Here is an 8007-nt window from a genome sequence, read left to right as displayed (position 1 = left end):
TGCTGAATCCAAAAATCACATTAATTTTGCTCAATCAGGTCAACTTTCTGAACTATGCTACATATTGGCTTTTGAACATTTTTGCTTACATTTATGGGCTTTTTCACATCATATGATACAAAATTCTTCCATATTTCTTGCAATAAACGAGTTCTGAAGATTTGACTTTTGCCAATTTATGATTGTTTTTTTTAATATTACAGGTGAATGAAATGGCTTCGACTAGAAGATCTTGCAAAAATAAGCCTGACGTATTCTGCTCCATCTGCGCTGAATACACCATTGTACCTAACAGGAATCAAGTCACAAGTTTCATAAAGGGTGCTTACCAATCTTATTTTGGTATTAATTTGTATATTTTGTGAGAAGATCACATTTTTCAAAATCAAATTAGCAAAAAAACCTGACCTGATTGAGAAAAACAGATGTCATTTTTGGATTTAGCGGTGCAAAATGGTCCTGATTCAGTTGAAAAAACCTAGACAAGTTGCAAAAAACATTTTTTTTGTAACCCAGTGTTATTGACTTTGATATTTTTCATGACAGTGTGAACAGCACCAAGGTTATTATCGTTAACGAAAACTAACGAAATGACAAAAACTAGAATTGTAAAGACATTTTCGTTAACTGAAATAAATAAAAACTAGAATTAAAAGAAAAAAATAATTAACTGAAACTGTATTGTGTGTTACAAAACTAAAACGGGTAAAAATTATGGATAAAATTCCCTTAGTTTTCGTCTTTGTCAATGTTGGATTGATACGAAGTCGATTTATTTCCCTCGAGCAATTTTAGCTGCTGTCACCATACGACACTTGACGGTCCGACACTTGTGTTCACTTGTGGTTTCCAGTCGTCTTCTGGTCCCCACTCTACCTGGAAACATGGAGACTAAAGTTGGGAGAAAGCAGCAGAGTCCTGTCTGGGATTTATTTGAATATAAGATAAAAGATATGAAAATAATGAAAAATAATAAAAAAAAAACAAAAACATACAAACCTGCTCTGAAAACTAAAACTAACTGAATTCGAGAAAAAAAAGTCCAAACTAAATAAAACTAAACTATAATGAAAAATCCAAAACTGTTAGAATCTTGAACGACACAAATCACATGGAATCTGATTTTTAACCGCGTCCACCTGGTCCTGAATCAGATACTGATCTGATCTGAAACAGCAGGACCTCAGTCTGAGCAGAATTCGTGTCATCTTTACTTCTTGTGTTTATTTTACTCCATTTTGTTCCAGGCAAATAAAGAACAATCGTGAATATGTCACAACATAAATGTCAACCCTGAAAAACATCTTATTTGGCAATAGCTGATGAGAATCAGACCAGCCTGGTGTTGGCTGACGTGTCTGTATCCCCAGGTCACATACTATAAAACTAGTTCAAATGAGCTCAAGCTTAAACACACGCAGCAGAAAAACAACACATGGACTGAACAACAGTAGAACAGTCACTACTTCATTGTACTTGCCTATGATTTGGAATGCACAGATGTTGGTAATATTTTTTTGTCGTGTTTGAAACCATGTGAACATGTGCATATGGTTCAGTCCACGACCAGATCACACAGGAGTCATATTTAACCCTTTCATGCACAGTGGTCACTCCAGTGGTCACTCCAGTGGTCAGCTGTTCTCTTGTATATTCATGGATTTTGTTGTTTTAGTTCCATATCAGCCAACACAGTGGACACTCACTGCAAAAATCTAATTCTGACCAAGTGTATTTTTCTCATTTCTAGTCCAAACATCTCATCACACTAAAAATACGACAGAATCACCTGAAGAGTAACTTTTGGGTGAGGTATAAGAACTGATTTTTGGACAATAGATCTGCAAAATCTTACCAAGATAATTTTTACTTGTTCCTTTGGCCGATTTTTTTCTTTTTTTGCTTGAATTAAGCAAAAAAAAAAAAAAAAAAAGTTACTCTTTAGGTGATTATGTTTCATTTTAAGTGTGATTAGATATTTTGACTAGAAATGACAAAAATACACTTGGTCAGATTTAGATTTTTGCAGTGCATGCACCATCCCATACACTGCAATTCAGACCATTACTGTAACTTTACTGTTGTAGATAAACCTGATCTGCACTAACATGTTTGAGTGGAAATCAATTGTTTGTTATTGTTATTAAACTGTAATTAACAGGTTTTTGTGGGGATTTTTACATATTATCTCCATGAAGTGAGTAATAACTAGTATTAGTGTATGTTAAAATGTGAGAAAACATCAGATTGTCTGCATTCAAAATGTTTTCATTTCATAGTTTTCACAGTTTATCAGTAAATATGTTTCTTTGCTTCAAAAATTTAATACATGGCGTCCAGCTGAGTGGACGTTTTTGTAACTCCATGAAAAATGGGTTCATGAAAACTATTTCAATCGCATTGTTTTTTAATGCCTTTGTTAAGGAATAAAAACACTCAGGGGGGAAAAATAATCTTGATTAAGGCTCGTATAATTCATGCATGAAAGGGTTAAAGAATAGATTCTGAAAACAGCCTTAATAACATTTGGGTTGAGCAGTGTGAACGGAGCCGGTGTGGACTAAAATGAAAACCACCTTGAACGTGTCGGATGCCTTGTGTTTGCAGGAGTCCTGTCAGTCCCACGTAGACGTCCGTGGTTGTGTTGTAACAGCCGCCGTATCCAAACAGCTCCTCTCACATCTGTTCTGTTGTCGGTTTTCACAGCAGTAAAAATGATAATATCTGATGATGGAAAGCATCATTTGTTCTGTTGAAGCTGTAGCCAAGCTGAGAAAATTATTGCTGGCAGCAAGATGCAGAAAAAAGCCTACATGTAAATGAGCGTTGTTTAGGGTGGAAGTGTAGATGCAGAAGTCCTGGTGGGCTCTGCTGGGCCTGGCTCTGGAAAATTGGCTAATGATAAAGTGATAGACTACGCTGAAGAAATCTTCTGTATTTGTTTTGAAGAAAAATGCTAATTTGCTGGGCTGCAGGTTTGTAAGGCCTGTTTGAGGAGCCGTTGTTCAGGCCTTGGTTGAGCTGATGTCTTTAGCCTGTTACATGTCAGCTGAGATCTAATTAGTGAAGCCCGGGGCGGCCTCGGCATCTCTGGGCTGTTTATTCATTTTTACCAACAGCGCACTGGAAATGTAAATACAACAGTTTGATCTGGTTTGAATATGTTCATATGCAGCTGGCCTTCTCTGAAATGAGCTCTGGTTAACGGACGAATATTCAACACAGTACACACACCTTTGGTTTGACACCTGCCTCTGTTCAAGTGTTTATACTCAATAAATCTATTCTGTAAGTCATCACGTTTGTGTTTTTATTGAATTACACAATGTGTTCACATCAGGGATGGAACCAAATGAAAATTTCATATCACGGTTATTGTGACTAAAATGACCACGGTTATCATTATTATCGCGGTATTGTTGAAATTGTGCTCAAAATGTTCAAAAAATACTAATACACTGAAATAATTTAACCAAGTTGTATTTTGAAAAAAAAAACCAAACATAAAATAATAGTCACAATGTCCCTTCTGTTGCAGAAACATTCAAATATTAACCCTTTGTGGTCTGAGCCTGTTTTGTCTGTTTTTCAGTCCTATTGATTTTGCCTTTATATACTATACAGGGTGGGGAAGCAAAATTTACAATATTTTGAGGCAGGGATTGAAAGACAGTGTATGACCAGTTAGTTTATTGAAAGTCATGAGAATTTATTTGCCACAAGAAAATGTACATAATAGAAAATGTTTTTATTCTATGTGTCCTCCTTCTTTCTCAATAACTGCCTTCACACGCTTCCTGAAACTTGTGCAAGTGTTCCTCAAATATTGGGGTGACAACTTCTCCCATTCTTCTTTAATAGTATCTTCCAGACTTTCTGGTAATAGTTTTGCTCATAGTCATTCTCTTCTTTCCATTATAAACAGTCTTTATGGACACTCCAACTGTTTTTGAAATCTCCTTTGGTGTGACGAGTGCATTCAGCAAATCACACACTCTTTGACGTTTGCTTTCCTGATTAGTCATATGGGCAAAAGTTTGTGAAAAGGTATGGATAATAGTGTTAGGTATGATTATGACATCAATATATGTTTTGTTTCAAAACAATTGATGTAGTGCCTGCTGAGAAAAAACAACTAAATGTTCATTGTAAATTTTACTTCCCCACCCTGTATAAACAAATCTATCAAATTTTTATTTATATAGTACCAAATCATAACAAGTTATCTCATGACACTTTACATATACAAATGTTTACTATACCCATGTTTGGGATCTGTTTTTTCAGCACAACTTCATCTATATCATCTGTCTATTATTTTTTCACTTTAACCTACTATAAAAATATAAAAGGACAGAAAACACAAAAAATATGTAAAATCCAATTTGAAAAATGTATATAATTTATTGCATAAATAACACACAGATGCTTAACGAACCTTTTCAAAGACTTTAAAAGTGAATATTGGTTCCAAATATTAGGTATAGAAAATTAAAATTGTAATACATTAAAACTATACTCAAATATTTGACATAAAAGCAGATCTTTACATAGGCGTTTTTCCCCTAAAAGTGCTGTTATCAAACACGGTTATCATGAGAATTCGAATTTAAACGATAATACTAACCGTCTGCGATTTTACTGCCATTTATCGTTATACCGGTAATCGTTACATCCCTAATTCACAACTTGAACACGACACACAAACAGGCTGTGTTTTAAAGTTTTTATTGTCTCAAAATGTACGTCATTTCCTGTCAACATATTTGGATATTTTACACAGCTAGAGTACAAAATGCAGATTGAAAACCACTGAACAGAAAAGGCAGGTTAGGAAGTAGAGTGGAGGAGGAAACAAAAGGATGGAGCCAATGTGTCTAAAGTCAGTTATATTTATATAGTGACCAGGAAAAACAAGACTAATGAATATATGCGAGTAGGATGAACCATTTCAACGTGTTTGGAACAGAAAACGTGAGCTACTGCTACCATGTGATGTTCTGCTGGCCTATCTGAACGTGGATACGACTGCACCTCTTCTCTAACGGCCCTTTAGAACAGGGGTGTCAAACATGCGGTCCAGGGTCCAAATCCAGCCCACTAAAGGGTCCAGTCCGGCCCGTGGGATGAATTAGTGAAATGCAAAAATTACACTTAAGATATTAACAATCAAGGATGTTCAAATCATTTTAGGTCTATTTCATCTCAAGTGGGTCAGACCAGTAAAATACTATCATAATAAACTCTAAATAATGAAAACTACAAATTTTTCTCTTTGTTTTAGTGTAAAAAAAAAAAAGTAAAATTACACCAACGTTAACATTTACAGACTAGCCTTTTACAAAAAATGTGAAAAACCTGAACAAATATAAACAACCTGAAATGTCTTAAGAGAATTCAGTGTAATTGTACCAATATTCTGCCTGTTATTAAATATTTTGTGTATTTGTAGATCCACTGTGATCTGTACATTGTAATGAACATTTGAAAATGAGAAGCTGAGGTCAAATAATGGCATAAATTGTTAAAAAATTGCACTTTTTTTTCCTCAATAAATTTTATTTTGGTCGCGGTTGTTCATGTTTTTCCACATTTTTTTTAAAAGAATAGTTTGTAGGCGTAAAAAATTTTGATCGTAAACATTAATTTTACTTGTTTCACTCTAAAACATTTTGGAATTGATATTATTGATGTATTATTGTTATTATTTGAATCATCAGCGGCCCACTGCAGGTCATGTTGGGCTGTATGTGGAACTGAACTAACAGGAGTTTGACAACCCTGCTTTAGAAGATCATACAGAACTGTTTGAATGTAGACACATGACGCTACCACATTTCCATAAAAACTCTGAGCGGAACAATCGGCTGACTCGTTCTACACCTGACTTCCATAAATTCAATGAGGTCACTTGAGTTGGGTGGTAGTTCAGGGACGGAGCCCACAGTACAAGGCAAGACGGCAGTGGGAGAGTGAGGCTGGAGGTCCGGACTAAAACTACCCCACATCCATGAATGCAGTTCCATGTACCGTACATGTACCGCGTGTTCCTGTGTGCATATATTAAAATGATTCATCTGTAATGGCTTTATTAATACCAGACCACATTTGCCTTTCTTCCTTCCTTCTTGTCCTCTTGTCGTACATTCATAGTAAAGTCCCATCCCCTCAGATCTGCACGACTACTGTGCATGTGATCGTCTCCTGGTGGAAAGGAACATGCCTGGTTCTGTCATGTGGTTTTGGAAAAGCACTCAAGATTCATCTGACCCACAGCTTGTCCTAGACTTTGGCTGGTACTGGATTTAGTGATGGTCCAGGCTGTTTTCCTCTTGACTTTGTATAAACATAAGCACCTGGTTTTCACATGTAGATGCTGCTAATTTGGCGTTTATTTCAACCCTGAACCGAAATATAAATGCAACACTTTGGTTTTTGCTCCCATTTTTCAAAGATCTAAAACTTTTTCTGTGTACACACGAGGTTTATTTCTGTCAAATATTGTTCACAAATCTGTCTAAATGTGTGTTAGTGAACACTTGTCCTTTGCTCAGATAATCCATCCACCTCACAGCTGTGGCAGATCCAGAAGCTGATTGGACAGCAGGATTATTGCACAGGTGGGCCTTAGGCTGGACACAATAAAAGGAAGGCCATTCTATTTTTTTTTTTTTTTTTTTTTTAACTTGTCTTGTCCTTCATCCTAACAGCTGAATGGTAGTCTGGCTCCTTTTGGTGCTGAACACATTTGCTTTGCCAAGGGAAACTTTATAAAGTATATGAAGCTCCCCTTGATATTCAACTATGGTTATTATGAGTTTAGTTGAACCACATTTGGATGCAGGACCTGACATGGCGGGGGGGGGGGGGCAAGAGAGAAGAAGGTGGTGAAGACCCTCGCAAGAAAGTATCAACAATACAAACAGTAACAACCATGGAGATAATTATAATGGAAACAATAACTACAACCAGAACTGAGTAAAACTGGGCAGAATAGAGAGAAAAAACAAACAAAACTACAAAAAAATACAATAAAATACATAAGACCTATGAAATGATGAATACACTGGTCTACAAGGAAAATGCTTCCAGAATAAAAGTAATGAAATTTTACCACATGAGAGCCACTGATAAAGAAAAATCCAGTCAAAAATGCTGGTTGGCTGAACTTTCCAAGATACAGCCTTGGGTCAAAATGTGAAATTCAAGAATTAACGAGAGAATGGGTTTGACTCCAAAGGAATATTTGTCTCAGAGCTACAAGATCTACTTCAAAACACTGTCTGCACATTAGAATACATTCACTTTACAGGTTCTATTTAGTGGAAGATTTATAAAACTATTATATAAATGTACATAAACCAATATATATGTGGAATAACACTTCATCATATACCTTGAAAACATCAGCAAACCGGCACTTTTATCATTTATTTTCCAATTAATCTTATTAAAATACGTAACATTTAGCACATTTAATGTCTGAAGCAAATCATTTCTAAAAAACTGTAGACCAGTGTTATAAGAAAAGAAAGCATGAACAGAATATCGTATACCACGTTTGCACAAATAACACCAGGAACAAATCCACACAAATCCCCACATAAAAGGAAGGCCACTCTAAAATGTGCACTTTTCTCACACAGCACAATGCCACAGATGTCACCAGTTTGGAGAGAAGATGCACTGGTCATGTGACTTCAGGAATGTCCAGCAGAACTTCTGCCTGTGAACTGAATGTTCATTTCTGGACCATCAGCCATCTGCAAAGGGGTTTCAGAGAATTCATGAAGAAGGCTGTGTGAGGAAAATGGTGGTCACACCAAATACTGACTGGTTTTATCTGACCCCCCTGGACCAGCCACTACAGTAAAAGTGCTCATTTTAGAGTGGCCTTCCTTTTATTGTGTCCAGCCTAAGGCACACCTGTGCAATAATCCTGCTGTCTAATCAGCATCTGGATCTGCCACAGCTGTGAGGAGGAGGGATTACACTGGTCAACAACAA

The sequence above is a fragment of the Sphaeramia orbicularis genome, chromosome 22 (assembly GCF_902148855.1).
Source record: "Sphaeramia orbicularis chromosome 22, fSphaOr1.1, whole genome shotgun sequence".
Lineage (NCBI taxonomy): Eukaryota > Metazoa > Chordata > Actinopteri > Kurtiformes > Apogonidae > Sphaeramia > Sphaeramia orbicularis.
The sequence above is the reverse complement of the archived record's forward strand: the minus strand, read 5'-3'. Positions refer to the sequence as shown.